This window comes from Sinohyriopsis cumingii, chromosome 6, assembly GCF_028554795.1.
Source record: "Sinohyriopsis cumingii isolate HCF-2022 chromosome 6, ASM2855479v2, whole genome shotgun sequence".
NCBI lineage: Eukaryota > Metazoa > Mollusca > Bivalvia > Unionida > Unionidae > Sinohyriopsis > Sinohyriopsis cumingii.
The window spans coordinates 27,784,946-27,798,249 of record NC_142966.1 but is presented as its reverse complement, the minus strand read 5'-3'; the positions used below and the strand labels follow the sequence as shown (position 1 = coordinate 27,798,249).

Below are 13,304 nucleotides of genomic sequence, written 5' to 3'. Positions count from 1 at the left end.
TTAAGTGTCTCTGTAAAATGAAATATAAAAGCAATGGAACCAAACATATAGAAATGGGAAGGAACATGCTATAATTGTACACATTTCTAAAGTTTTTGTTTCTATATTTACAAAATACATAATATCAGTAAACTGTGTAGCAGATTCCATTTTCAACACTTTAGTTTATTGTAGAATTTTGGCATGTCTTTGTGAGCAATGTCTAATGTATTCGTTTGCGTTTATCTATTGTAATAGGGAATGTGCATCAATAGTCTTTATCTAAGGTTGTTGTAAAACAGACACATAATTTATTTTGAATCTATTGTTGCATGATGTTAAATTTTAAGTACCCTTTAAAAATCTATGAAATTAAAGCAAACTGAAAACATTTTAAAGTATCAAAGCCTGTCTAAAAGTCATTTTCATAACAAACGTTTTACAAATGTATTGACTTTCTGAAACTATAGATTGCAACACACTCTTTTCTCTATGATCATAAAAGCTTGAGTTGTTACCGTATGGTATAGGTATTTCTAAAAATGTTTCAAACGCTTCATGCGAAATATGATTCAGATAGATTTTATTGACTTTGGTAAATCTATTTAGTAAATCTATTTACCATTAAAAGAAACTTATTTTTCTTAAATATTGTAACAGTTTTTCAATTTAGATTGCTTAGACAACATTCTTCACAGCCAGGCAAGTTTCAAAACATTCATAAAATGAAAGTTTTGATGAATATGTAAGAGGTGAAATGTTTCATAACTTATTTGGAAAGTTAATATTTCGGAAAATATTTAACTTTGCTGTTCGTTGAACTTCCGAACAAAACCACTTTTTGCATTACTTATAAGGCATAAACAAAAAATGAGAAGAATTGATGTTAAAAATTTCAAACAGACTTCATATATTTATCTGTACCATCAAAAGAGATTCAAAAGTAATCAGCAATTTAAGAAATGACATATGTTATGGTACATACATGTATTCCCCTAATATCTGTATTCTTCGTTTAACACGGACAGGAAAGAATACACTAGATGCGATCCCCCTGTCTACGCCCTCTTTTCATACCGACCCAGTCAGGGACTTTAGTTTGAGTAAATACACAAGTTTCGATGTTTCGATTAAAACGTTCAATCCAGTTTCTTAATGGGTATTCAAAATTGTAAAAACAAATTATAATTATATTTATAAACCATTATGAGACTGAGTCTATAGCCTTTTTAAATTCAACTAAAAGAATCAATCCAGGAACTCCTACGCATTTTAGTTTCAAATATGAAGTAGTATGAGTTTTCATCATTCGTCACTACATTGTATCATTATTATAAGAAATACACGTTATAATTTTATGTGTAACTGTGGGTTGCAAAAGTTCTAAAATTGCTTGTCATGCATACAGAATGTGCTTCTTTCCATTCATTTAGAAGTGAAACGGGTATCAAAATATTCCGCCTTTGTTGATTTCCTTTTTCCATATATATGATTGCTTCATCTTTCTGTGTCGAAGACATTTCTTTAAGTTAGTACTATAGGTTAATAGCCCTAAATAGAACTGTTCAATATTCTTCAAAATATTGCATCGTTCTAACGTAAATCTATCCGATCCTGGGCTTTTTCTTCAATCAATTATTTGCAAAAACATTGTCACTTACTAAGTGACATAGAACCTTGTATTGAATGTTTACGTCTATCATTTATTTCAAGATAGAAGAATAAATTACCTATGTTTGCAATTAGCTTCCTTTCCTACCGATCCTACTTTTTTGCTAAATGATATATATCCAATTCTCGTAGCATCATATCAAAGGAAAACTAGTACTTATTTAGCAGATCTGGGATCCGGAATGTGCAAGGTCTCGAACGTATCTGGCTGGTTAGAGGATCTCTGTTAATGTATAACTTTAAGGCTGTCTTCTTTTGTTCTTAACACACATTCATGGTCTTTCTGAAATAAATGTATTAAATTTAAAGGATGTGCTTTGCTTAATTTCTATTCTGAAATCAATCCTCATTTTTCCAATCGAATAATCTGTACTAAATCATGTTTCAGCATTTACATACCAGCATGCTTTATCGGCTCTTTTTCCTACATGTTTACCTTGGGATTTCTATACTATGTGTCATCAAAACTTTTACAAACATATGTTCGATACATATATGCAATACCAATTCTGATTCATTTGAGTTTTACACTTCTTTATAATATAGTCGGTACAGTTTTCTTATAGTAGGTGCAGTTTTATGGTGTTGATACCACAACATGTTACATAGAACTTAATGTGATTTTGACTGATAAAATAAGCCAATGAAATTATTGTTCAGTATTCTGATTAGCTCGATCGTGGGACAGATAATGTATCTCACTCTTCTTTAATTTTTAATGAACATTTTAATATTTTAGCGGCCATTTTTCGACTCTAACTGGGGGAAAATGGTCTCCTCTGTATAAATATGGCACATTTACCTCAGCAGGTGCTAGTTATGCAGAATATATAATCATATGATAAACGGCGTGAAACCCATAAACAAGTACAACGATACTAAGTTAACTTAAGGGTATTGTTCAGTTGATAATGGGTGTGTGGAGGTAGGATGGAGGGCAGTATAGCTGTAACCTGGAATAAACCCTGTATGCAAGAGAGGTTTAAATGTTAACTTAAAAAGGTAAATAAACTCGGCTCTTGTCACGGAACAATCTAGAAATAAACCGGTCTCCCAACTGACAGACCTTTTTGAAACCATATCATATTTGCGCGATACATATGTGATGACATGTGACTTTTACATCTCAAGAAAAACGTCTTGACATTGTCTATTTGGTCTATTTGGCTCATATATATTGATAAATCTAAACCTTTAGTTTACAGTGATTATATCCATGATACCCAGATTGCCTACAATATCTGTTTTTATTTAACTGAAGCTGAAATTGTTTCAAGTAATATAGTTACACTGCTTGACACAGCACAACATGAATCAAACAAACCATTAATATTCGCATTCACTGATGTGGGCAGCATGAGGAAAGTACATTTCATTCTTATATTCTTAGGAATAGGAAATACGTCTCTCTTTTTCTTGAGATCCCCTAACAGCTGACAGTTCAGTGTATAAATAGCTAATGACTGCACGAAGGATTCTTTTAATTAAAAGAAGAACTTGTATAGGTTAGATTATATAAATCAACAAAGCCCATTACAACGTCTGACAATAATGACGTACATTGGAAAACATAAAAAGAAGATGTTGATCTGGTGGACCAACTAAGATCTGGATGCAAGGTGGCAGAGTAAGATGAAAAACGGATAAACAACTGTTATAATATGTAACTAGGTAGTAAGTATAACAGAAAGTAGATTTGAAAGTATGTAGAGAAGAGAACAAAAACTAGACAAGAAAATTGGCTAGAAGCAAAGTGTAGAAAAGGTGACATAATAATATTACGTATCAATACGCAGTTATTACTAAAAATAGAAGAAAGAGAAACGCATATATTAAGAACATAAATATGGTCTAATGGTTTTACCATCTTTGGAACGTCTACAAAAAGTTGCGTATCAGTATCAAATGTGTTTATATAAATATAATAGTGCAGAAGCAGTATATACGTGAAGTCCTTTTAATATACTGAAATAGTACATACATACACACATTATAAAAAGGAAAGATACGATTTTACTGATCCAAACAATGATTAAGGGCAATGCAAACTATAACATAGCGTGACTTCAATTATTAAAGACAGAGCATTCACATTTAAACACCATACAATTTTCGCAAGACGATATTTCATTCATTTAGTTTTAGATCTCTGCTGTTCTCATCATGTTTTTCTTTTGTGTTCACTTGCAACATTTCTCCATTCTTCCATGGCCTTTAACACTCGTTCAAATAATTACAGGCATGTAATATCATCTTCAATGTCTATGATTGTTCTATTTCCATTCCGTCTCCATTATATTAAGTTGGTTTATCTGAATGAAATAAAATACATTGTAGCTGATTATATTGACTATGTTTGATTTCAACACATTGGACGTATTTTGAATCTTTGAATAACTGGATATCGCAACTAATTTAAATTGGTGCAAGTTTAAATTAATGTATATTGAAACACGAGTTGTCGATGAAGAAGTGTGCAGCAAAAATTCATTAAAATCAATCAATTCTTCAAGAGATTCTGAGCAAGTACAAACCTATTCATGTGCAGTTTATCGTGGAATAAAGAGAACCTTCGATTCTTACGCATCTTGAAGTTCCTGAAAAAGGAGATAAAATTGTAACATTATGTAACTTTAGGTGTAATAAGTTTCCTCGTGCACGTTCAGGTCTGGAATATTCATCTCCTAGAAGCATCATAAACGGATACAATATATGCATTCTGATTAGCATGGATGTAGCACTTATAAATCTCGCAATATCACTAGAAAGTTATATATTTGGCATCCGTCTTTAGATAGATATAGCTTTTACTTCCCTCTGTCTAATTTTATTATATTTATCTTCTTTCTAAATCAATTCTCAAACTTTGACGATGACGAATGCAACTTTGTAAATACAGAGCTTAAGTAACTTGTAATTATTCGAGGCACGTAAAATTATTCTCCGAATTCGACTGTGTCCAAATAATTAAGGGAAAGTGTAAGATCCACTGGGACATTATTCCTTCAGACTTTAATTAGTATTGGTAACATGATAACTTACATGAATAACGGTACATTTTGGATTCTAATACGCTAATTAACGAAACGAAGGCCGCTTCTTTAGGTTATTTGTAATAAGTGCAATATATTTTAAATCTATCAGTGATAACAAAATATATACAAAGTTTCCTTTTCATATAAATGGGATATTATCAATATAATGTTCTCATAGCGAATGCACTGTATAAATTCTCAGTGACTATGGTTAAACATTTTGCAAAGTTGGCCTCAATATTAACTCATGAAGACAACTCATGTTAGAAATAATACAGATGTAGAATGAATAAAATTGATCTTAAAATAGATCGTTTCTATAACGTATGCTAATATTTTATTTACTGGAAGACAGGCGTCTTCTGTATCAATGTTTCTTAGAACATGTTTTTTGTGTACCTAATTTGTATAGATATTTAATATAGCCAGGTAAGGAAAAATGACAAGAAATATTTACAAGACAAATATTCACACCAGACTTTACAGATAATACATTAATTATGAATAAATTGAATTTCTGAACTTTTATATATAAAAATACAATGAACGTTTAATTTTAAGTTTATAAAATTGCAAACGAAAATGTCCAATGGAACTGAAATGCTATGCGCAACCGAGAACATGAAACCCAGAGCGACTTCCCCTATATCATGTAGGCATAATTATTCCGGTATACATGCTGAGAAATGCTTCTAGGCCAAAGAAGGTCAAGCCCTTGAGTTGGTTAAGGATTGAAATAATCCTTTTGTGAATGTTACATTGTTCACTTCAATACCACTGGCAAAAACATGAAGAGACAATATTATATTAATGGATTTCACTCGGTATTGTAACTATTATATATATATATATTGTTAAGGTATCAGTATTAAACGATTGTGACCGAAATAAAATATCCAAGTTTTTACGGTTTCTAAAAATTAAGATATATTTGACTCTAATAATACTGGACCAGAAATAATTATTCCTATCGTCAGTATTATTATATCATCTTGATTTAATAACAACAGTCTAACCTACCAAGAAAAAACAGACTAAAACAAACAAATACATATTGATTGCCAGATGGTGCATATTATTTTTTGAATGTCTGTGTTAATTACTATAGTTGGCTTAACGTTTCCTTTTTCTTACCATATATTCAGGCTCTGATATTGGAATAACCTTATGTGCACTGTCATCCCTGGTGGCAGTCCCTAAATGGAAGGATAACAGAGACTGTAGGGAAAATGATTAAAAGGCTTTGAACTGCAAAGTTGCAGTTTTCATATATGAAATCATGATCTTAAGAAGTATGAAATCATGATCTTAAGAAGTATATTATACTTGCTTATCACAGTCATCCATTTATTCACTATATTCATTCAATACATGCCTTCAACAAACTAAATAAATTTAAATTTCACAAAATTAGATCACAAGATATGATGAATGAATTCAGATTTCTTCAACAACGTTAGATCATTCCTTGGATAAAAGACAAACGTCACTTTAAAAAAGTATCATAATGTATTTAAAATAATGTATACATAAGCTATAATAATACCTCTATTATGCAAAACTAGTGAACTTGTTGAATATGTCGATAATGAGGCAATAAATGAACGAACGTTGTTCACACACATACTATATATATATATATATATATATATATATATATATATATATATATATATATATATATATATATATATATATATATATATATATATATATATATATATATATATATATATATATATATATATATATATCGACCTCTTCATTAACAAATAATTCACAAATATATTTATGCACACTTTTCTTTACATATTGCAACATCCCGTTCTCTGTCATCCCTTGTGACAGTCGCGAAATTGGATGAATGAAGAGAGTGTTGGAAAATAATGGCATGACTTGAACTAAAGACTTGCTCTTTTCATATATGGAATCATGATCGTAAGAATTATATTTGTCACATTCATACATGCATTAACGACATTCATTCAATATAATTAGTCTGGCATACAATTCCTCGTTCCAAAAGTGATATAGTATGACGTTTTCATCATATTTTCTTTACGAATCTTTAAACAAATACATTTGTGCATATATCTAAATGTGATTTTATGTAAAATTTATGCCATAATACAAACTACATGACTTCATTTTCACAATAGTGTATCGCACGACAGGGTGAACGAATTCAGATTTCCTAAACAATTTTGGTTATGATATGAAAAAGAGACATTTCATTCATTTGAAAGATGTATCATAATGCAGTTGAAATAAATAATGTATACGTGATATATAATAACATCCCTATTATGCAAAACTCATGAACGGGTAGAATGGGACAATATATAAATGAACATTATTCACACACATGCTAAATATCTTGACGCATTCACTAACAAATAATTTACACGTATTTTGATCGTCGGCAACTGCAGAATTCAATGCACACTGACAATGTTATTTCTGAAACTCGTTAATTTTAAAAATGTCAGATGATTAAAGTGGCAATTCACCATCGACAGGATCGAATTCACGCTTTTTATAACAGGTCAAACAAAATGATGTCCCTTCATCCAAACTTTCGTCTGACTGTCTGGTAAAGAACTGTTGGTTTTCATGAGAAGCGGCGTTATTTTCCTTGCTTCGAAACTGCATAAATATCTGGCCACTTTCAATCAGTATATCTCTAGAAATAATCGCCATACCATCAATGTTTGTATTTCTTCTGTGTTTGTTTTTCCTTTACACGGCTGTTTGCTTCTAAATTTTCCTTGTATGTGCATTAGCTAATATTTCTGCTGATATGGCAATTTATTATACAAAAGTATGGCTGTGAATTTACTGTACCTTTAATTTTCAATAGAAGCAATTCAAAAACATATTGATACATCTTATATCAGATTTGACTTCATATATAGTTACGTTCTCAAAGGTATCGAACTATTCAAATAATATATATTATTATATATTTTTTCGATATCTTCTTTAACTCATTTGACATATTCATGGACTTTTAAAAACGAATTGTTTAATTTCAGAAAACTATCTTCATGTTTGCAAAAGAATAATCAGTCATATATTCCGCATCAGCAACTTCAATCTAGTGTCGCTTGTTCTACTGGCCTGGGTTACTTTTCCTTCATTGCTTTCCGATGGATACCTATATAAATGTATCGTCATAACATCTACTAACTTCGGTTCGGTTCATATATCTAATATAGTTTCTCATGCTGTTGAGCTTTACACAACTTATAAATGAAAACATCCATGTGTGGACAGACCACAAAGTTAAACTCTCCTCCAGTCAAGACATTATCACTTTAGCAATGCAGGGTGTTTATAGTTTTATCTGAACATAAAATTATGTATGTTGTATATATGATCCTTAAATATACATTACTGTAAATATGTAGTTTTCAATAGTTACATCTATACTAATTGTATTATTCGTTGCATCCGATTTTATTCGACTGAAGATTAAATGAAAACTATAATTAAATAATATAGCTTCGCTTCTAGAAGTAGCATAACATAAATCTAATAAACCATTTATATCCCTAATCAAATATGTGGATGTCTTTGGGGACAGGAAATTTAATTATTGTATTCTCAAAGGACATTAAACACATATCGTCGTTTCTTGAGATCCCTAAGACTTGACAGTTCAATGTATAAATATTTATTAAATCAGAGATAAACGTCATGTAGGAATACAGCACTACCAATATTATGTATTTGAGGACCAGACAGAGCTTGTATTGTATTAATTTGTAAATAAACCATGCCCCTGAATGTCGTTTATCAATTCTAATGTACGTTGAACAATATTAAGAATAGTGTTGATTGATTTGATGTTGATCCAATGGACCAGCTAAGACTGGGGAGATGTATGCAAGTGAACAATAGCAAACATGGATACAAATATATAACATGACGTTTGAGAAAATAGCCAAAGGATTATAGTATTCAATGTATGAAGATAAGATCAAAGACAAACAATACCAGAAAACAGGATGGACATACAGTGTAGAAGAGGAATTCATAACATTACATATTAGACAATGCAGCAATTGCAAAAAAAAGAAGAAACATAAACACGTTTGTAATAAAGGTCTAAAATGCGGTTAGAGGATTATTCACAATTACTTACACCCACAAAATGATGCAAAGCGGTATATGGTGTGCATATATCGGTATGCAAGTGTAAACACACTCATGACATGTGGCTGTATATAATGGACTGAACTAATGCATAAATGATTCTATTTCATACATTATACAACTGAAACAAACGAATTTAGTACCGTACACCATGTGCGGAGGCAACAAACATTTATTACAAGGCACATTGTAACTTAAATCCTTAAGGACATCCCATTCACATTTAAATACCAAAAACATATGCCAGACGATATTTCATCTTTGACGCTCGTTTATTCTCAGCCTGTTTAAGATTGGTTTATTTTGCTGCTCAATGACGACTTTTGTTTTTCCATTGCTTTAAACTCAATTTCAATTAATTGTAGACTCTCACTATTCACCTTCGCTACCTACGCTTGATTATATTCCTCATCCATCTTTATTGACTTCATTTGGTCCATCTGATTCTAATTGTTATGTTTCATTTACAAACATTTCAGCATAATTTTCAGTCGTATAATAATCCGATGTCACAAACAATTTACACAAAGTGCAACTTTATATTAACATTTTGTACATAGGCTTTGCCTATGAACAACCGCACCTAAATAAGATATTTAAATCAATTTTCAAGTGCCTCTGAAAAAATACTAACCCATTTCCGTGCAGTTTATATTCCAGTAAGTAGAATTCTCGAGTCTGCTGTTATCTGGAATTTCCTGGAAAAAGACTACTAATTGTAGTAATGTATTGCATTAGATGGAGGCAATCTTGTCATTCACATTCAGTTCTTGAAATTATCATATACATTATAGACGGAGATACATTATAGGCATTGTGATTAGTGTGGATGTCGCAATTCTAGATCTCACATTTTATTTGGCCCAATTTATACTTGTCTCAGACAATTAAAATTGTCCTCCAGATTCGACTGTATCAAGACTATCGTGACAAATTCTTTGATCTAGACTTAATATGATATAAGTGCTAGCCTAAAATGTATTACAGCACGTTTCAGATCATAGTAAATGCTTATCTCGAGAAATGGATACTTTGTTTGACACTTGGTAGAATCGCAATGTATTTTTGCAGGATCAGTGATATCAAATCATATAGTAAAGTGCCCGTTTTAGATAAATGGGATATGATTTGAAGGACGTTTTCAAAGAGAATCCACGTGTAAGGCCTCAGTGACAATGATTAATTATTTTTATAAAGCTGTCCTCCAACCTTTTAACAATAATCTTGTCACAGCACTTTATAGATACGTGTATTAGTAAGTAGATCGTGCGTTCAGCCTCGTTCAGCATTGTTAGCTATGGCTAGACACGAAACATCAAAAGGCCAATGATCGATAGCGTCAATATTTAATACAGCAACAGAAACACCAACAAATAACAAAGGCGAGATATGGTAGTGGCTTATAAAGGAGGGAGTTTACATTAAACATTATTTGCCACGACACTATTAACTGTTGGGGAAAATATATGCCAGAAATGATGCAACTATGCAATGAATTGAGTTGATATTAAATCAGATTGTTCATATCTAGAAAGTTCTTATTATAATTCATGTAACAATCGTCTACTGCATCCGACCTTCAAAGTGAAATTGTGTTATTGAAAGGTTTTAAAATGCAAACGGAAATAAGAAATGAAACGGAAATATTGAGCACAAACGATAAACAATAACCCAATATCCTTTCATATCTGAAGTTCATGTTTATTTGTTCCGCAATGCATGGAGATTAAGGTTTATTTGCAAAAGAAGACCAAGCTATTTGAAAATGTATGCTCATGGGTTGGTTGAGTTATAAAATCATCCTCCTTTAAATGTGACATTTACCTCTATCCAACTTGGAAAAATCTAAATTAACGAATTTAATGGATTTCACTCCGTATCAATATTAAAGGATTGTGGCCAAATAACCATTTCTAAAATATAACGTTTGCAAGTGCTAAGAATGGAAATACTTTTGCGTCCAATAACACTAGTTTTAATTCGGCCTTTTGCTTTAAGAGGAGCAGTCTTACCTACTACAAATGTACATTACTAGAGACACAAAGATATAAATATGTGCTGCCAGAAGATATATTTACAATCCCAGACAAACTGTATTGCTTGGTAAAGGTCTATTCTAAGCTGGCTTAAAATCAATTTTGTCGTACCTCACATTCAGCCTCGTTATCCTCAGTAGCCTCACATAGGGTATCAACCCCGATGACAGTCACTAAAGAGAAAGAATACAGGGACCGTAAGGAAATAATGTATTTGTTTTAGAACTACATTCTTGCTGTTTTTATATGTGGACGTACGCAATTAACAAATACATATTACCCTTATATCATAGCTATCCATTCATTACATACTTTGTTAGAATATAATCAGCATAGCGTGTAATTCCTTTCTCCATATAGGATATAGCATCGCGTTTATTTTCATTATATTTACTTTAAGCAACTTTATTTAAATGCATTTAGGCATACATCAGAATGTGATTATTTATTAAATGAATGCTTCGAAACAAAGTTTATGATGTAAAGTATAACGATATTGTATCACAGGACAGAATGTTTTAATTCAGAGCTCTTAAACAACGTTTGAGCATACGAACGTTATAAAATATCATTTTTAATAAATATAATGATCTAATTTTAAAACATTCAAGTATGCATACGATATATTAATACCCCATTTAGGCAAAACTTTTGTACTTGTATAATATGGTGATAATGTGTTAAGATATGAACTTTAAATGTATTCTCATTTATGCTAAACATGTAGACATATATTTATTTTAGCTGAGCCAAAATGTAGTCTTTGTATCCATATTCTATATTGATCTTACGTTATGTAATGAAATTCATTCTAAAGTAATCATTCAACAAAATGAAATAGTTATTACAAGAGAAGCAAACAAGCGACATTCTGAAATGTTGGTGTTTTCTAAATAGTAATAATTCTTCCTTGTTTCAGTCATATATAATACATATTTATAAAGACCCAATGGTTTGCATGCATAATGAAGCGACGTTATAATAAGTTGGAGTTATTCTGTCATTGGGTGTACCTTCTCTCAACGTATTTTCTCTAATTCTATCTATCTCGTTCAGTTCCATGTTTGAGTCACCAGCATCATTGTTCCTAGAAAGTAAAAGAAGAAAATGAAATTATTACACCTACCATATATTATTTTAAGATATAACCAAAGACATATTTTCAGGTTTTTGGCCACATGCTTTGCAAATGCCCAAACACATGCACTACAGCGAGTGTACCGTTTAATCGCACTTCATTATGCATTATGTATTTGACTTTTCTTACGTGAGTTCAGAGACATAATGATCATAGCAACTTAAAGTCATTAGACCATAATATTATACATTTCTTTGTCTCTAGTATTAACCCCAGGTAATTGATCAAAATAAGATGATACCAAACATCCGAAAAGAAATTGTTACATGCATTTTTTTTTAGATGCCTAGACAAATTAGTGGCTCATGTCTTATGTTGATGCTGCAAATATAACTAACATTATCCAAATCATCGACACTTTAGCACGACAATAAATACATGAATAACTTTATCTCAGTAGTAGTAATGTCGCACAAAAGTTACGAACTATACTGAATCTTAAAAGTTAAAAAATTACGACATATCTTGTTTAACGGGAACAAAAAACTATTAATATTCATTATACTAACCTACGAGTTCTAGTAATGCAACAAATGCATCCCTTGAGGGTACATTTTAGATGAAATATTTGCATAAAATTATGTCATCATTACATTAGATTATTCGCAAAATAAATGAAAATTGAGATTAATAGCTTTGAACAACTGTAACAGTCTCAAGCTTCCGCTTCTAATGTAGACAAAAACAAATGTATCATCTTTACTAATAAAAAAGAGATAAACGTGGACATCTTTTAGCTACTTCGTTAGAAATAATTTTGATCTCCTTTTGACAGTGGCCACAGTAAGATGTGAGATAATCACTGAGAGAAACTTGACATTCTAAGTAATGGAGACAATATACGTTAGATGTGCATATGTTGTATCTAACTATATTATACAGTTGTATTCGTTATACTTCTGAAATCTTTTTCTCATGTAAAGAACAAAGATTGCTCTTAACATGTGTTCCATCTTATACAGGAAACTGGAGATATATATATATATATATATATATATATATATATATATATATATATATATATATATATATATATATATATATATATATATATATATATATATATATATATATATATATATATATATATATATATATATATACATATATATATATATATATATATATATATATATATATATATATATAGAGAGAGAGAGAGAGAGAGAGAGAGAGAGAGAGAGAGAGAGAGAGAGAGAGAGAGAGAGAGAGAGAGAGAGATCCAGTTTCCTGTATAGGATGGAACAATTGTTATCAATATTCGTCAATTATAACACTAAAGACTAT

At 30.8% G+C, this 13,304-nt stretch overlaps 1 long non-coding RNA gene across 2 annotated transcripts; it reads right to left on the bottom strand.

The window, feature by feature from the left end:
* Positions 1 to 1,213: 1,213 nt before the first annotated feature.
* On the bottom strand, positions 1,214 to 12,010 carry LOC149796552 (uncharacterized). Of its 2 annotated transcripts, none has more exons than XR_016421446.1 (6): positions 11,893 to 12,010; positions 10,991 to 11,052; positions 9,478 to 9,541; positions 5,820 to 5,881; positions 4,185 to 4,247; positions 1,214 to 1,933 (listed from the first exon to the last, which is right to left on the bottom strand). It is a non-coding gene; the product is annotated as an uncharacterized LOC149796552 (long non-coding RNA). The 2 variants fall into 2 exon arrangements; XR_016421445.1 differs by lacking the exon at positions 1,214 to 1,933 and adding an exon at positions 3,484 to 3,962.
* Positions 12,011 to 13,304: the final 1,294 nt, after the last annotated feature.